Source organism: Alligator mississippiensis, chromosome 1, assembly GCF_030867095.1.
Source record: "Alligator mississippiensis isolate rAllMis1 chromosome 1, rAllMis1, whole genome shotgun sequence".
Lineage (NCBI taxonomy): Eukaryota > Metazoa > Chordata > Crocodylia > Alligatoridae > Alligator > Alligator mississippiensis.
This window is the reverse complement of record NC_081824.1, coordinates 5,803,982-5,822,945: the sequence shown is the minus strand read 5'-3', so window position 1 is coordinate 5,822,945 and position 18,964 is coordinate 5,803,982. Positions and strand designations below refer to the sequence as shown.

At 49.6% G+C, this 18,964-nt stretch overlaps 1 protein-coding gene across 5 annotated transcripts in view; it reads right to left on the bottom strand.

Annotated features, from left to right (window-relative positions):
- The window catches only part of EXTL3 (exostosin like glycosyltransferase 3), a 193,374-nt gene that overhangs the window by 95,781 nt on the left and 78,629 nt on the right, over nucleotides 1–18,964 (bottom strand). For all 5 annotated transcript variants that reach the window (XM_059728399.1, XM_019483814.2, XM_019483815.2 and 2 more), the window contains exon 2: nucleotides 16,237–16,379. The gene's annotated coding sequence lies outside the window, so the exon portion shown is untranslated. The remainder of the gene's footprint in view (nucleotides 1–16,236; nucleotides 16,380–18,964) is intronic.

The following is an 18,964-nucleotide window of genomic DNA, read 5'->3' as shown; positions in this document are numbered from 1 at the left end:
AAAGGCAACACTAAACAAGCTTGCCCACAAAGAAGGAATGAAAGTGAAACGAGACACTTTGGGGATGCCAGTGTAGCATGACACTGCTTGTCATTTCTGTTCATTAAACCTGGCAGCATTTCTTCTCCATGAAGCAGGAATGACTTAATCAAGGGAGCTCTGTCCGAGGGGGGAGAGGGTGGTGGTGAAACAGTCTGCTGGGTCAGGCTCGTGACCAAGAGGCCCTTTCATCAAACGAAAGGCTGGGAAATGGCCGTCATCCTAGGAGGAACTGACAGCAAAGTGCCTCCGTCCTGCCCCCGTGACCGCAAACCCACTGCACTGAGCCGTGCGCAGAGATGCAATCTGCACAACGAATGCTGGCACTAGCGTCGGGGATCAGAAGCTGTTCCCAGAAAGCTCGCAGAGCGCTGATCAATGCACTCGCACAGCAGCAGACTCCCACCAGTTGGGCAAACTTCCTGCCTGCCCCATGGTAGGTCGGGCAGATCCCAGTGGGAAGCCACTGAAACATCAGGAGTAGACAGGCAAGATCATTGCTAGCGCTGAACGCGGCATGTCCGCTGCCAAGACGCCCACTACGTCTGCTTGTGCATGAGTCTTCATGCCAGCTTTGGCTCCAGTGCAAAACTGGCTGCTTCCAAAAGAGGGCAATGCTGTGCATGCACCTACCTCTCCAGCATGTCTGAATGCACTGCCGTGTGTAATACATGTTCTCAGGCATGTCCACTTTGTTTCCTGGGGTTTCAACAGAGACCCAGGGTCGCTTAAGCTACTGCGCATCACAGGCTCCGCGATGGTTTAAAATCCTTTGCTGTTAACACATTTGCTACACCGATCCACGAGACACGGGCCAGCGGCAGAACACTTTCACCACCATGGACACTCCCTCGACGACCCCAAGGTGGGTGTTTGCAGGCAGCAAACCTTTAAAAACCCAATCCAAACAGGAAACCGCAGAACAAGAAAAATCACCTGTGGACGAACAATGTTAAGCTTGGTTTAAAACAGGGGGCTATAGCTTCTTATCCCCTTCCCTAGATTAGCTTTTGTGACTCCTTTGTTCCTCTGGGTTTACTGCTTGCTTGCCCCTCCACCTCTCTCCCTGCCTTTCCGACTTTTGTATTCACATTTCTCTTCTCTTTATACACCACTTTGTGCACATCCCTTCACAGCACCTGAAGAAGTGAGCTTCAGCCCATGAAGGCTTGTGCTATGTTATACATGCTGTATATACAACACATATCTACTTTGGTTAGTCTACAGCACAAATCTACTCTGCCTTCTATGCTGATTTTCCCCAAATGATCTGTATCAAGAAATAATGCCTAACCCTGCACATAAGTAAACAGTAAGCCTCCCTCTCACAGTATGCTGCAGAATTACATGAAATACATGAAAGCAAAAGAGCATCTTATTACAAGGCTGTTGGGAATCGTTTTGTAGCATGCAGGAAGGGCTAATCTGTTTTTATTATTTTGATTTTTTACAGTTTCTTCTCCAAATTAAAATAAAAATTGCTCCCAGCTGGAAAGAGTAACATGCCACGTTCCAACCAAGGGGAATTCTTCCTTTTCCTCGGGTGTTGAGAGCTCAACCTCAGGAAGAAAAAAAAAAAAAATCTATCTTCTAATAGAAAAGCTGAAAAAAAACCAACTTAAAACTGTTATGAGCAGCACCTTCATGTATGGATATGTTAAGAAATAAGATTTCTTTCCGAAGATGTTAATAGCGACAAAAGGGTAGTTTCAGATATTAGCACAAAGTTTGTCTTCGCAGAATCACAGAAAGTGAGCGCTGGAAGGGAGCTCAGGAGGCTACATCTAGTCCAGTGTTTCTTAACCTGTGGGTCATTCTTGAGACCCGCTTTTGGGTCACATTTGAAAGGGCTGTGAGCAAGTCCAAGGAAAACGTGGGAAAGCATGGATTTCCCCTTGCAGGCTGGCAGCCGTCCAACCTGCAAGGAGCTGCTTGCGGCGATTGGAGGCAGCGGGCGCATGTGCGACTGCGCACGCACACGGTCAGCACGCAGCCAGGCAGGGCCGTGGGAGCAGCCCCGGCAGCTGGATGCAGGTAAGTGTATGCTGGCACTGGGGGAAGGCGCCTGCCCCTCCAGAGGGGGAAGGGAGAGGGGCCAGTCCTTGGGGGGTGGCGGGGAGCTGCGTGGCCAGGCCGATGCCTGTATTCGCAAGGGCAGGCAGCCAGGAGACACTGCTTGGAGGATGGGTGAGCCCATGACCAGGCTGCTTAGCATGGCGTAGGAGTCCCAGGCCAGGGCAGGTGGTGCCACAAGCTTCTCCTCCTCCCTCCAGCCCATGCCAGGGCCAGACTCAGGCTCACTCCGCTGCTATCTGCATTAGCCAAAGCTACTGCAGCCACCGTGCTCCAGCCTGAGCGGGATGGGAACAGCTGGGGGTCCCCTGCAGCAGGGCTGGGGGCTGCAGGTTGGGACTGGCCAATCTTTACAAATGGGTCCTGGTACAAAAAAGGTTGAGAACCACTGATTTAGTCCAAACCCCTGCTCAAAGCATGGCCATGTCCAACTAGGTCATCCCAGCCAGGGCTTTGTCTACCTGGGTCTTCAAAATCTCCAAGGATGGAGACTCCACCACCTCTCTAGATAACCTGTTCCAGTGCTTTACTACCCTCCTGGTGAGAAAGTCTTTCCTAATATCCAACCTCAACTTCCCTTGCTGCAGCTTGAGCCTGTTGCTCCTTGTCCTGTCATCTGCCCCCACTGAGAGCAGCCCAGCTCCATCCTCTTTGCAGCCCCCCTGCAGGGAGGTGAAGGCTGCTATTCAATCCCCCTCGGTCTTCTCTTCTGCAGACTAAGTACAACATATGCTACAGACTGGAAATCCACATAACAAAGCTCCAGACACACCTGAAAAAGGTGCTGGGGTAAGAGGAACGGGCTCTTGGTCTTTTAGCGGTCTGCTCTAGATGTAGTCTCTCAATAGCTTCCATTTACACATCAGCCGAAGACTGTCTTTTAAGTGAACTGCACATTAGTGGCCCAAATCCAGCACAGAAACTTTCTGATTCTCAAGTCGTGACCAGGACAGGAGGCTAGGAAGTGGGAACTTAGCATCCCATTGTGCAAGCAATGCATACATTTTGTTTTTCCTTTTAAGTCACACCGAATCCAGCTCACTTTCATAGTTATGCTGGTACCACTGGGCTAAGAAGGGGAAAAGGTGTTTGCCCGTTAACCGAGCAGTTGAAGACGCACAGAAAGAAGGAAGATGCGCGTGGGACCAGACGCGGCAATGGAGAGCTAGGCCGTTGTTACAGGCATGTTTCTGACGACATGTCTGGGAGGTGGGGAGGGTTGAGGGGGCCTACGCTCAACGCCACGCAGCCTTGCTATTATCAGTGATGCTAAAAAAACCCACATCTTTCCAATGAAACGAGAACTGGCACCACCCGAGGGGAACGAGTCTATACTTCCTATGGGGACTGGGTTCATGATAAGAGGGTTTGGGATGTGGAGGCATTTTCAGAGTTTCATTTCACTTCTCTTCCTCAAGTTGGAGTTCTTATGGGTCCCGGCTCCCTCTCCACCCCCGTCCCCCCGAGCAACTTATCATAACGTCAACTTATTACAACGTCAAGGCAGGTACTCGAAACATGTCGCTTGTTCAGCCGCTGCTGCCACATGCTGCCCGTTTTCCTTCCTGACCGCAGCTTCTTGGAATGACACCACGAGAGCGCGGGAGCGCAGAGCCGTCTCTTCCCACGTAAGGCAGCCCTGTGAACTGGATGGTCTGTGCTCTCCCCGCCTACCCGACCAAATGCCGCAGGAACCACCGTGGGATGCACGACAGAAACAAATGTGCTTGGAAAGATCTGTAACAAAAAGCACCTTCTTGCCTGCGCCCACCCTATTTCATGCATTTCTTTTTCCTTCTAAGTACTGGCAGAGACCTAGCACACTCATTGCATGGATGTGGCAAGGCACAGAGCAGGCCAGAAACCTGAAGTGGCTTTCTGTAGGAGAAACCTAGAAACTACATCTATGTATCCACTGAGCTAAGGGTCACTAAAGAAAACAAAACACTAAAATATCCACTTCGAAGACTGTCAATATATCCTGGTGCACTGGCGACGAGTAGGGGGTGCAGGCAGGTGCACGTGCACCCCCTGAGACTAGAGGTGCACTCCCTTCGGGGGCACGCAGCATTCACGTCCTGGTGCTAACCTAACTCACTTACTGTCCCCATTAGCCTTTGCTCCTCACTACCTCACAATGCATTTTTATATCTGTCTCACCTTTACCATGGCATTTTGTATTTTATATTTTATACTTTCAAACCCTTAAGGAATATACTCCCTGTAGAATGAAGTTACACCCTGGACCATTGTTAAAAACTGCACTGAAACTGCAATTGTAAAGTAATAATATCTGCTATATTGGGCTGGTCCCTTGAGTGAATGCAAGTATGAGTCAGTAGATAATTAAATGACAAACCAAGAACCTCTGGCTGTTAACTGACAATAGCCCAACCAGAGAAACGTACCATTACAAAACTACTGTACAAGCTGTTTTAGGCTAATCAAGCCAAGGAACTGATTCCTGGGACTGAGCACCCACCCTGTTGACTATTCCTGTAACCCATGACAATACAGCCATTAAGTCAATCAAGTCAAGGGTGGACTCCTGAAACTGCACCATCGGGAGGAACCCCAGTGACAGTGACTGACAGCTTCATGCACTACTTGAGACCCACATGGGACAGCAACCTCCAGATTGGGCAGCCAAGATGATGCTGGGGGATCACACAAGTCTGCCAAAAAGGGATAAAAGGCAGTGAAGCATGATCCTCAGTGCCCCCTCATCCAGCACCCGACCTACTGAGACAGAAGGACCAGCAAGCGACCCCCTTCTGGAGAAGGCATTGCCCTGGAGAAAGCTGATCATCGACAGCGGACTCCAGCGCCCCAGATAGGTATAAATCAACATCCGTGCTACACTACTATTGCAGCAGTTGCGTGTGTGAGTGTGCGTAGGTGTGTGTCAGCGTGCGTTAAGGTGGCCATTACCCCTCATAACTCAAAGCTTGCATTTACGATTTTATCGGTAACTTCACATCCCGTACAATAAATTTGAATTCATTATGATCCTGCAAGTTGCTTCTTTGTAGCCAACAGATCCACGGGGGAGGAACTGAAAGCCGACTCCTTTCAGTGCCACGCAGGAACATCTTGTCATTTCCCTCCCCGTCTCCTCTCCTCCCCCATCTCTTGCCCACACCACCACCCTCGCTCTCACTTTGGCACCAAACCAAGCCCTCAGACTTCCCCCATCCATTATTAAGCAGCCCCCAGCGCCAGTGTCCCATCTACATTATAGCACCAGCAGTGCAGAGGGATCCTGTTACGCCGGAGCGCCGCAACACTGCCTTGCAGGAGGCAGGTGTGTTGTAGCCCCATGTCCACAGCACAGCACGGAGAGAGCAAGCTCTGGTTTTATGCAGGCAGGGAACAGCTTTCGTTACACCCAGGACCTCACAAAGGGGTAAAGGCTGAACTAAGAAATGGGACCCACTGTGCTGGGGATTAGGGCTTTCACACCCCATCCGACCTAGCACCACTCAGAGGGTGGTACATATATATGTCTGTGTGTGTATACATGTGTGTGTGTGTGAGAGTATGTGTCTGCCTGCATGCATACACACACACACACACACACACGTGTATACACACACAGACATATATATGTCTCTGCAACTCCCCTCTGAGTGGTGCTAGGTCGGATGGGGTGTGAAAGCCCTAATATCTCTCTCTATATAGCTATATAAACCCTATATATATATCTCACCTTTTACCCTGGCACCTTGCTGGGAAGAACTCCCCCTCTTCCACACCACACCTACACCCCATCCTCCCATGTCCAAAACTTCAAATCGCTCAATGCACTAAAACCACTCTGGAGGTTGCATTTTGCTAGCACAGAAGTGATGCAGTGCCATCTCATGCACAGAGCACCAAACTGAGAACCCAATGCCTGAGCTCAGCAGTGGCCCTACAAGGTGAAGTCAGACAAATTTCTCCCTCTGTGTGCCTTAATTTCCTTAGTGAAATGGGGAGGGAGGTGGGGGAGTATGTGCCTGCCTGCCTTGGTAGATAGAGGTACATGCCTGCCTTGGTAGAGCATTTTGAGATCTGGCAGAACAGCTCTACGGAAGAGCCAACTACCATATTTTCTTGCATGCAACATGCACCTCCCCCACCAAAAAGACCCCAAAACAGCTGCTGAAAAGAGAATGTGAGTTATACGTGAGAAAATACGGTAAGGGCTGTTTCTGCCATGCATCAGACAAAAGCAAAACAAGGGAAGTGTGCGAGTCACAAGGAGTGAAATAGGGGGCTGGCTCCGATCCCTAGTTGCTGCTACTCCACTACTTACTACAAGGAAAGATTTTTTTTTCTTCATTCTGCCTTTAAAAACGAGATGTGTATTCCAGGATGCAACATATGCAAAAGAATACAGTATTATCACATTGCTAGAAGCAAAGATTCACCGTGCAACCAACACAACGGCAGGAATCACAAAGCACCAGGCATTGCTCCAACCTCACAGACCCCTCTGCATGCATTCGTGTGTCTAAAAAGGTGTGCACGAGAAGGGTGGGGGTATTCTTTAAATCCAAGCCCTGATGTACAGCTACTAACCGCAACAAAAAGCACACATTTCCATATTCATTCCTGCTTCTTGCAGACCCCAGGACATAGTGAGGCCAGCATAACAACTCCAATTACAGATATTTAATGCAGTAATTTCAAACCCAATTAACATAATGAACCGCCGTCTCTTCCAGATAAGTAATCTCAGAACAATCGAGTTAAAGGTGAGCGGGCTGTAGCACATAATAAGAATGCTAAATACTGTGATTACAAGAGCTGAAAGCCAGGAGAGGTTTCCATGCTGTTCTTTATACTTAAATAACAAACACAACACAACACAAAGAGGAATCTTAGCATTTATCTGTACTTCAGGAGCTGCTCCAGTATCAGGGCTGCTATTATGAAGGAAGCCGTACAAAGAAAGACCCTGCCACAGTCGGCTCAATCAAAATAGCCATGAGAAATATATCAAATATGCACAGTGTCCAAGGAGGAAAATGCCAGGGGTAAAATGAAGTTCAGGATCACAATGTCACCCCCCACCAACCCCTTGATTAGCAGAGAAAGTCTGTAGCAATGCAATAAGCACACGCACCTTCTTGGAAAAGAAGAGCTTACGGGAACTCAACGCCGGGCCTGGAGACCAGCCGTTAGCACTCGGGGAAGTCAGCACGGGGAGTCTCTAAACAGATCGGCTCGCTGCGCAGCGGCGTCAAAGAGACAAACAGCGCTGGCAATCGTTAGGAAAGGAATTGAAAATAAAACAGAAAGTGTCCCGCGCCCTTCAGGAAATCGATGCGCTCGCATATGGCTAATGCTGCGCGCAGGATGACAAAGAGGATCGGGGAGGGAAATCAGGGGATGGACCAGCTTCAGGGCTGGGCCTCTTCAGCCCGGAAAATGAGATGACCAAGGGAAGTCTACGAAATCGGGAATGGTGCGGACGGAGTGACCGGGGAACTGTTATTCCGTGTTTCAGAGCAGACGAATGAGGGGCACCAGGCAGCAGGTTCAGGACACGTGGGAGGAAGCGACTAATCTTTGCACAGAAGAGTAACCTGTGGAACTCATCACCGCAGGATGCCATGGAGGCCAACAGTACAACCAGGTCCCAAAAGTGGTTCAACCAAGGCTGGATTTAGGCTTAAAACTACTTAAAACTACCAAATAAGAAAAAAAAAAACCCTGGACATGTGTATTCTAATATGACAAAAATATAAATATATATGGCTCCATAGTTATTATTCACACTAAGTTCATAAATTTGTGCAGAAATAACCATAGTTCATCTTAAAATTTCATGAAAATCCATTTTTGTGGATTACTTTTTATCATATGCTGGACATAGTTTAGGTCCTCAGCATATCATAGTCCGGCACTGGGTTCAACGCCTTGATGGAGAGCAGGTCCATCAGGGAACAGCCTAGGCTGGTGACCGAGAAGGTCCAGCACAGGATGGATCGCTGCTCCGTTTCTCATCCCCTTCCTCTAAAGCATCTGCTACCGTCCACTGCCAGGGACAGCACACCCGGCACAAAGGACCGTGGGTTTGATCCCGTGCAGCAGCCCTTGACCCCAAACACAACTTCCCTGGCAAAGCAGGAGGTCCAAGAGGTGGCATTTGAAATCTCCCGATTTCGTACGTACCTGGGACACTTTGGAAGGTCTCCTAAGTGCGAGAATGGTACATTAACCCTCATGGTATTTAGTGGAGGGGAGCTGCTATCACAAGTGGCTCAATGCACTCCACTGATGGGGGTTTATCTCTGTATGTGTTACCCACCTACGTGCAGCGTTATTGCTTTGTAGAGCAAGCATAAGATCTCACTGCTGGCCTTTCTACTGACGGGGAATCTCTCAGCCTCTCCAGGTGTCAGAAGGGTCAGCGAGACTGCCCAGAGGAGCCAAGCTTGTTTTCCATAGACACAAATCTTAATGCACACGACCGCCCGAGAGCCACTGCAAGCCGGCCTGACTCGCACACGCCAAGGGAGTTCAGTGCTGTGAAACGCAGGCTGCCAGTCTTGAGAGCAGCTGGATAACACCCCGGTGCCATTAATGAAGATTTCCTGCTTTGGAAGGTGTATAAACAAACGTTTTAATCTATGCAATTTGAAGGAAATGTGACAGGCCGATATATTTGCGGGGGGATCTTTAGAAGGAAGGAGACCAAATTCAGGGCACCGCCAGATGTGAGCTTCCCCCTTGGTTTCTTACATTCACACCAGAAGCTTTGCTCTACTTCGAGGCCTGAATCCCGACAATCAGCTTCTCCTTTCACTGTTCTTTGCCACATGCTTTGAGATCTCAGCTGGATAAGTCTTCCTCCTCTCCTTCGTACTGCACCATCCTCAAATCTCTGCCCTCTGCACTGCACCTGCAACCCACCACCCTCCTCCTCTTCTTCCCAACCCCAGGGAAGGGAATAACCATCTCCTCGCTCTCCCGCAGAGGCAAGATGACAAGTGCCATTTGCTGGCCTGTGGGCTACGTTCCCTGAAGCCCGCCCTGTACGAATGCAGCAGCTGCTCCTTCCCTTAATCCAGCCATCCTAGCGTAGGCTGTTTTTCTTGAGGCGGTTACTGAAGCTGCAGATCTCTGGAGCGTGCACACAAACCCCAAGTGCTGTCAGAATAACATCCAGCTCCAAGAGCTACTCCCAGAGCCAGGGTAATAGGCACAGACAGCCCTAATGGAGCTGCGGGCAGAAGCCACACGGTACCAGCTGTGCTTAGCCGAAACGCTGGCTTGAGTACTGGAAAGGGTTGGATCCCAGTGAGCCATTTTTAGGAGGAGGACCATGTCCCCCACTGCAGATAACAACTAAAACCCTCTCTCGGGTAGCTGCTTCTCATTGCTCTCTAGCATCCTGCAAGCACACAACGGGCTGCACCCAATGCTAGAGGCAGAGCTGACAGAGGGAGTTTTGCCTACATACAGCTCACCTACACCAAGGGGTCATCATTTTAGAAGAGCCAGTCACGATCGACTCTATGCGGACATCTTCATTCTGGAATAAAAGTACCTTTTCCCCAAATTCAAACCGGAAAGTGCATCAGGCAGATTCACAAAAATAACGGCCATGCAGGGAGTTACTCAGAATAGCTTTTCCACTTGAAATGATTAGCTGTCATAATTTAAATTAGCTACTATGTGCAGAACAGCTCCTACCTGAGCTGGGACCTCTCAGCGGAAGGTGGTGAAGTCTAGTTGCTACAGCAAACAAGATCAGGGCTCGAGTTTTATTCCCAATTCTGCCGCTGATTTACTTTCTGGTTTTTATACAACGGGGATGGATAATGCAATGGGCTGCTAGAGTGTTTGAGGATAGCAAATCCTGGTAAAGATCTTTACATGCACCATGTTAAAGATAGGCAAATGGTGCCAGTAACCCTATGAATGTGCAACTCTTGTTTTATATTACGAACTTGAGAAGGCGTAGGTGGAAGATATTCATTACACTGTCAGAAGATTGTCATGTGTATCAACAGATCCACAGTGGCACTTTTTCAAAAGAAGAGTTACACGGACCAGCGATAGCCAACAATATTTAGACCCTTCAAGAAATTCCCATTTACTACATGTTGATGGCACTTACGCCAAATCCCTCAAAGCCCAAGTGCCAGCCACTAATTACCGTAACTTCAAAAACAAGAGAGGGAAGAATTAGCCCCATTTCATGGTGGGGAAATTTGGCTAGAGGAGATGCCAACGAAGCAGCCAGAGCGGAGGAGGAACTGAGGTGCAGCAGTCCTCGTTTGCAGGGACACGCTCAAATGCGCCTGCAATCTTGGACAGAGCGATCCTAGCAAGGGCTCCTGGAGATTACTGGAAAAACCTGGGTTTGCAACAGGATTTCGCTCCCGTGACCTGCCAGACTTCTGGCAGCTAAGGAAGTCCAGGTTGGATGAATGGACTGTAAGGTGGATAGAAAACTGGCTGGACCGTTGGGCTCAAATGGCTCAATGCCTATCTGGCAGCCAGTAACAAGTGGAGTGCCCTGTGGGTTGGTCCTGGAGCCAATTTTGTTCAGTATCTCCATCAACGACCTGGAAGATGGGATGGACTGCACCCTCAGCAAGCTGGGGAGGACCAGTAGATATGCTGGGCTAGGACTAGGATTCAGAGACCTAGACAAATAGGAAGATTGGGCCAAAAGAAATCCCATGAGGCTCAATAAGGACAGGTGCAAAGTCCTGCATTTAGGAGGGAACAATCCCATGCAGCGGGACAGGCTGGGGCTGACTTGCTGGGCAGCCACTCTGCAGAAAAGGACCTGGGGGTGACAGGGGACAAGAAGCTGAATAGGAGCCATCAGTGTGCCCTGGGTGCCAAGAAGGCTACCGGCATCCCGGGCTGCACTGGGAGGAGCGCTGCCAGCAGATGGAGGGACGTGATTCTTCCCTCTATTCAACCCTGGGGAGGCCACATCTGGAGTCCTGTGTCCAGCTGTGGGCCCCCCACTACAGAAAGGACGTGGACAAATTGGAGAGAGCTGAGTGGACGGCAGTAAAATGACTGGGGGGCATGACTTGTGAGGAGAGGCTGAGGGAACTGGGATTATTTAGTCCGCAGAAGAGAAGACCGAGGGGGACTTGATAGCAGCCATCACCTCCCTGCAGGATGGCCGCAAAGAGGATGGAGCTGGACTGGTCTCAGTGGGGGCAGATGGCAGGACAAGGAGCAACAGGCTCAAGCTGCAGCAAGAAAAGCTGAGGTTGGATATTAGGAAAAACTCTCGCTAGGAGGGTAGTAAAGCACTAGAACAGGTTACCCAGAGAGGTGGTGGACTCTCCATCCTTGGAGGTTTTGAAGTGCCAGGCAGATAAAGCCTCGGCTGGGATGATGGAGTTGGAGCTGGTCCTGCTTGGAGCAGGGGGCTGGATTAGATGCGACCTCCTGAGGTCCCTTTGACCCTCATTTTCTGTGATTCTGCTTCTAAGCTGACCACGTGGAAGCAAGGCAGACATCCTGGCTTTAGCAGACATCTCTCCACAAGCCAATTTCAAGACAACAGTTCTTCAACCAAAATCTATGTTCTCCTCACTACCCCGCACTCCCACGGCCCAGCGAGGACAGCCGTGGTGATGAACAGCTTCCTGAACAAGATGGAGAAGCTGAGCCCACAGCCGCTCACCCCTGCGGTCCACGGCTGCTGAATGAGCGCTGCTGGGCTGTGCGATTACAGATGCTCCGTTCAGTACGGGATCCCACGTGCCTAGGCAAAGCCACAATACGGGGAGAAAAGTAAAAGTCGCTGCAGCAGCTGCACGGTCACAGCCTTCCTCCTGGATCCCCCGCATCTCTGAGGCAAGGCCGGGCAGGTATAAATGCCCCTGGCCTGACACACTGAGGACACAGCGGGGCAGAAGTGCTGCAATAGTCATCCTGTGGCACTAACAGGACGGGGCTCCAGACACGAGGGGGATGGAGGGTAATTACGTGGGACTCGGGGGATAAACACTGAACCCCCAAAGATCCCCGCAGTGGAGACTCCTCAGAGCCCCCTCCTCCAGGCAGGGGGAGCAGTTGCTTGTCAGCCCAGGCTCTGGTCTAATGTTAATGTTAAAACGTCTCCAGTGATGCCAGCCCGGGCAGATCGATTCTGGAGCCCAGCAGAGTTTGGTGTTAGGATGCAATCAGAAAGGAAATTCATAAGTTGGCTGCAGCAACTGGAGGGAGATTTGTGGCCATAGCAACATTACAATAATCTACCTCGCACGAAACAATAGTCACACCGATCGCGGTGCGCCACCCCCTCTGCTCCACCCAGGATACCAGCCGTGAACAGCCCCCAAAGCCTCTGCACCTTCTTGCAAGACATGCCCCTCTCCAGCACCTGGAGCACGGTCCCCAAATCCATTCCTAATCGGGCCAACACTTTTGCTTCATTCAAACCCTTCCCCCCCAGCCATTGAGACCCACCTCTTCAGCAGTGTCCAGGGGGAAAAAATCAGCTGCCAGAGGATGACGCTGAAGCTAAGGAACACTTTGAGAAAGCTGATTATAGCAATAACTCATCGTAACCCCCTGATATGGACTCTTCACTGGTCCGTCTCGCCCCTTGGGGGTCCTTTTCTGTTTTTCCTTCCTCTTTCCCTCCCGCAGTCTGTTACAATCACTTCCTCTGTCTGGTCTTAAATTCAATCGTAAGGGGCTGTCTCTTCCGAGGCATCTGCAATGCTGCTGAGCCTAATAGGGCCCTGATCTCCACCAGGGCCTTCAGCATTACCATAATACAACAACAGAATAAATTAAGATATGGGGTGATCAAGCTAACGAGCTGCCTGCCTGCGCCCTGTTCCACATCCCACGTGCATCTGGCTGGAGGAGCCCACGTGCCAGACGGAGGAAGATGTCCGTGCTAAGGCTCTCACTATTTTTAGCCGCTTGGGTCATGGGCAGCATTCGCGCTTCCTGCTCCCGGACAGAACATCTGGATTCTATACGGTCCAAGCATTTTTCCCACAGCTCGGAGGGTTTCAGATTGGCAGGGGGGAGCAATGGAAGGGAAGAGGCAGCTTCCTTTCCAAGTCAGTAGCAAGGAGCACAGGGCTGCAGTAATTTTGCAGCTGTGACCATGACCCAGATATACCGACCACCTTCTCCCCACTTTCTCGGGTCCCTGTAGTTTCAGTTGGACATAGTATAGGAGGAAATCTTTATAGAGGGTAGAGCAAGGGGCTAGGAGGCAGATGACCTGGGCTGTATTCCCAGGCCTGCCACAGGCTTGCCATGCGACCCTGGCAGATTCACTTAACCTCTGCATGCGCCAATGCTTTGCCCTGTGCAAGATGGGAACAGTAACGTTTCCGGTTACTAACAAGGGAGTTAACAGATGCCTAGAAATACCGGCCAGAAGGGAGCACGAGGTTGTTTAACATGTTCTCTTTTTTATCACAGGCCATTAAGTGTCACACAAGCTCCCCGGACAACCTAATGGCTTTAGTCGCATTAAATATTCCAATACTGGTGGTACAAAAAGGAGGAAAGGGACACATGACCCTTAGCTATGCAACATAGGAAGAGAGTGCAGAAGAGCCCCCGACGCCACCAAAGCCAAGGCAGGGCTACCTGCAGTGGCAGGGGAGTGAGCAGATGAGCTCTGTCCACGTGATCCCTGCCCCAGGCTGCAGAAACGTGCCTATGGTCCCTGCCAGCCTAACAGAGAAAATTCCTCCTGACCCTTATTTTAGTATTGAGCACGACCAAGACACACCAGCCAGGCACCTGAGACCATTCGTGGCCCCACACACAGCACCGGCCTGCCCTGCAGGACTCCAATTCCAGCTGTGGCCACCTCTGATGCCAAACAAATGCACAGAAGCCAAGCTACACAACGGGGGGAAATTCCTTTCTGACCCCATTGTCCAAAGCCCAACACACATTGATTTTAAACACAAACATGTTGTTAGGCTCCATTTGGGGTCAATGCAAAATGCTGGACTCCTCAAACAGGAGGCCAAAGGGACTAATAATGTTCTGGTTTCTATTCCTATGTTCCAGGTAACGGCTAAACACGTTTGCCTGCTTCGCTCCATGGAAAAGAGCAGGCTGCATGTCTCTGGACTGGGAAGTGTTTGCTGCATTAGCAAACTGCTTCGGAGAAAAAATGCAACAGAAATGTGAGAGGGGAGGAAATCAATCACCCCTTCCTCGCCGATACCCTCTTTGCCCATCTGTAGCTACTAGGTATCCGCCATGCAGGTGGGACAGTGCTTTGTGTTTGCAAAATGCTTTGATACCCTTGAAAGGAATGAGAAACAGCAGCACAAGGAGCAGGTATAACAATGTTAAACAGCATATTTTAAAAACAGCAGGGTGGTACGAGCTACAGGAACACCTAACAATGAGCTATCTAGGTCTCCAAAAAAAATAGACTAAAGGGTCCTTTGCTTTCAAGAGGAAGTAACATTCATTTGTACTGACCTGTGATCTGGACAGCATGAACAACCAACTTCTAACAACCTTAAGCCATGGCCTGCAGGCCACAAGATATTTAACAAGTTCAAAAGTCCCTCTAGAAAATGCATCAGTGCAGAAGATATGGGGGTGAGGAGCTTTTCAAAAGCACTCAGGCAACTGTCCATCTCTAAGGCAATTAAAATTAATGGGAATTTTGCTACTGGCTTCAGTGGGGGCCAGAGATCTACTAAAGGTCATGTGCTTTGCAAAACCCTACCTTATACCTTTGCTTCTGGAGTGGACTGTTAGGCCACGGCCCCAAAATGATAAAATACTCTTAAACTCAAGGCGAAAGAGCTGCCCAGGGCATCCCAGCCCTCCTTCTCACACTATCATTTCAGCAGCTGCCATCCGCACATGCAAGAAGAGTAAAACGGTCCCCCCTAGGTGATGGGGAAAGCAGACAACCCCACGTGCAGATGCCATGGCCAGCAGTGTAGGTCACTGCTCTGACACCCCAGCCACAGGACCGGAATAAAAGCTAGAGGAAAAGGCAAAGTCATGTCTAGAAGACAAGCAGTAAAACGAACAGACCCTGCTCTGCCCGTCCAATTTTGAGGCGGTCTCCCAAAATGCACGAGTTCAATGCATGCTGCGCCAATCAGTGTAGATGGACAAGCTGAGGAGCAGAAATGATAATGATCTGGAGAAGGCCACAGTGAATCAACGTGGATGCAGAACACAGAAGCACTGTTCTGGGTCAGTCTCCAACTAATAAGCTCAGCTAATAAGCACCTTCTAGGATGTGCTGGAAACGGCTGTCCAGACATGGAACCACGTTTGATGCAGCAGGGCAAGGAAAAAGCTGGGACTCGTGCTTCAGCTGCAAACGGAGGAAGTCCGAAACGCTCCCCAGGATCAGCCTTCATGGAGCAGATTTCCCAACTCCCTCCATGTATAACACAAGGCATTGCAATAGCCAAACTCTTGCTTGCCAAGCCAACAGCACCGCTGAAGCAGAGTCAAAGACTGAGCGCTTCCTCACGCGCAGCAGAATTTGTCGACCAGCTAGTCACAAGCGTGGCTGCCCAGGGCTGTCTGCCAGCCTTACTGGAGGGCTAAGAGCTGCTTACAAGAACCAGGCATGTGCTGGAGGAGAAAAGGCAGAAGCAAAGCTCTTCCAATTTCAGCCACATGCTGAAAGGTTCAGCGTCTTTTAAGCCAAGGCCTCCTGAGGGCAGGGGGCTGCTTTGATCTCTTCCAGGAGAGAGACCAAAGAGATGGCAGCAATCTTGCAACCATACAGAGCTCTACCCCAGCAGGTAGAGATGACACTTCTGTAGGTCAAGCCCAAGCAGATGCAAAACTCAGCAAGAGATAAGCATCGCATCATCAGGGCCCTCTGGATCCGCTCAGTGCCCGACAACAAACACACTCTCAAACCACAGACTGCTGCATTTCATTAAAGCTGGCATTTCAGCCTTTTGTTTGATTCCCTGGTTCCCATGGTGTACTGGAGAACTCTGGGGGTGGATTTTGCCCCATGCATATTAGAAAACACAGGGACTTTAAAATGACTTGTAGCATTGTCACGTTCCCTTGGCTCGGATAATCTGAGAAACCTCGAATAATGGCAATCACATGTCAGTGGGCAGCCATGGGCAATCGTAGGAGCAATGTGCTGAGACACAAATGCCGCCTTACCTGAAAGCCGAGTCCTCGAATCTAGTGTGCAGCCAGCTGATGGAGTCGCTGTGTTCATCCGTGATAACACGCAAACTTTGTGCTCTGGCTCCTCTGCGACACTTGCACTGCTTGGACCTCAGAGTGCTTCCATGGGCAGTCAACTAAACAAAACAGAAAAGACATCTTTAATTGCTGAGAAGTATTTGTAGTTGCTTAGCTCCTTGGAGAAAAGGCCACTCGATTCAAGTACCCCAGTCCTCTTCAATCTTTTTCTTGAGCACCAAATCTACTGAAGCAGAAGAACTGCTGTCTGTGTATGCCATTGCCAGACAGAAGCCTGCCCTTCACCCTTTATCCTTTGGAGTATCCCGAAACCAAGGGATCACACAAAAAAATGCTTTCAAAGACATTTTGTTCAGAAGCAAACCCGATAATTCACACAGAGAGTCGGGAGACCATGCCTCTCTCTCACTGTGCAGTCAACGTGTGCTGATCAGACACGAGCCCGTCACATTAACCAATACCCATTTGAATGGCAGCTACACGACGCTCAGCTACAACACATCGCCCACTCTTGCACCCAGGAAAAACACCAGGCTTGTAATGCTTCCTATTTCCTTTCTGATTTCATTTACCTTTATTTCAGTGGTTCAGAGGAGCTCTCAAGACTATAAAAAAAATGGGAAGGAGTACCTTGGCTTGCTTTTATTACAAAGATGAGCACCCCAAAACCATTCCCAAATTGTACATACCTTATGGGTCAAGTATTCTGCCACCCGCTGCTATTCTGAGCCCCAAATGCTTTGGGAAGCTCTCGTGTTTTCACTATAGAAACCAACCAAACAGCCTTTGTTCCTTCCACTGGAACCAAGCACTGAGAGAGGTAGTGAAATCTCCATCTTCCGAAGTTTTTAAGTGCAGGCTAGACAAACCCTTGTCTAGAAGGGTTTCCAGAAGGATGATCCTGCCTTGAGCAGGAGCTTGGATGAGCTGACTCCTTAAGGGCCCTTCCAGCCTTATTTTTCTGGAGAACATGGGACATTTCTGCATTATTTAAGAATGATGCATCATTTTCTTCCCCTGCTTACTACTGCCTTGTTATTGCCCAGACCTAAGAAAGAGAATTTCTTCTCTCAGGTGGAAGATAAGCAATGAAGCGACTGTGGGCATTTTCAGAGTAGTGCAAATGGTCCATCGAGACTCATCAATGTGCATCCACAGCAACCCTGGAGAGGACCTGTGCACCAGTAGCCAGACTATTATGCATTAATGACTGCCAGGAAACTGGGAGAGAGATCCAAGAAAACACTGGGACTGAACTGCAGACACAAAGCTGTGCTGCTACCAGATCCCTTTGTCAGGCTGTAATACAAGGCAAACCCAGGATGTTTAGGCGCTGAGCGTGGTCGTGCTCCTGGCATGCAGGCGACCTTCCAGCCCATGATGGAGCAAACCTGGCCTGCCCAAATAAGCAGAAGTGGGCAAGCAGGGTTGAGAGATGTCTATGTAGGGTTTCCAGGCCAGCGTTTCTATATACTGCAGGTCAAGGAGACTGAATTTGGACAAGGCTTTCCTGGGTCACTGCAAACAGCTGGGTGCACAGCTCTCTGCAGGGCAAGGGGTCCAAGCTCTTTGGGAACATCTGGAGGCACCACAGCAAGAAACAGAGGTGCTGAGGCCAGGACACAGTGCCAGCAGCGGTGTTTCCTTCATACAAACACACTGGCATCTTAGCACTGCACGAGCTGCAGCCCCCTCCGAAAAAACACTGCACGGGAAACGGAGCGTGCGATAGGCCGAACAAGTGGGGACCTCCGTCTAGGAACCCTCCTAGGAGCTGGCGTTTTCCAAGAGGCTCCAACTTTCCAGCTGCACGATGTTAAAAGCTACTTATAAACTGGTTATAGTGGACAATTAAAAACAAAATTAAGATCATCATTGTTCACAGAAAAAAAAAAAAATCAGCAGCATTTTGTTTCCTCCAAACCCCCTGAGAATTTATTTGAAAAATAAAATAAGCCTTTGGTTTTAAAAACAGCCCAGAAAGAGACGGAAAATCTTTTTTTGATCCAGTTTCTAGGTGATCCTGATAACTGCATTGAAGCATCCCACACCCTTTGCTGCTGCGTGCCATTGGCTTACATCTGCAAATGGTTCACTGGCCGCTTGCAAGTCCTAAAACCCCTTTGATCAGAAGAGGTTTTACCAAGAAGTACACCTCACACTAGGACATGAGCTGTGTTGGAGAAGGATGATACAAAAGGAGTTGAAGGGTAAAATAGCAAGCAGAGAAAACCATCTCTGCTTGTGATGATTGTGTCAGGAATAATTATGTGAAAATAAATGGAATATTTAAGGTGAAATTATTAGAGACAAAGGGCTCCTGCACACATGTAGGGATCCTGCTCCGATGCGCTGTAATTCCAGCACCTCGGAGCAGACTCGATTAATTAAGGTCAGCTGGAGCGTGGTAATTACTGCGCTCCAGCATCACATGCGTCAGCAATCCCGCACTGAAAAACAGTGGTGGGGCGCTTTAAACTAAAGCTCATCCGACAAGCTTTAGTTCAAAGTGCCCCGCTGTCATTTTTCAGTGTGGAGATGCTGATACACATGACGATCTGGGCGCTTTTAAAGAGTGGCGCTAATTAAAGTACCCATGCCTCCCGGAGCATGAGTATAAACGCCCAAAGCAAGGAACAGACGGCTGATGGGAGATGAAGCTAGGTGTGTATAGGCAGGGGAA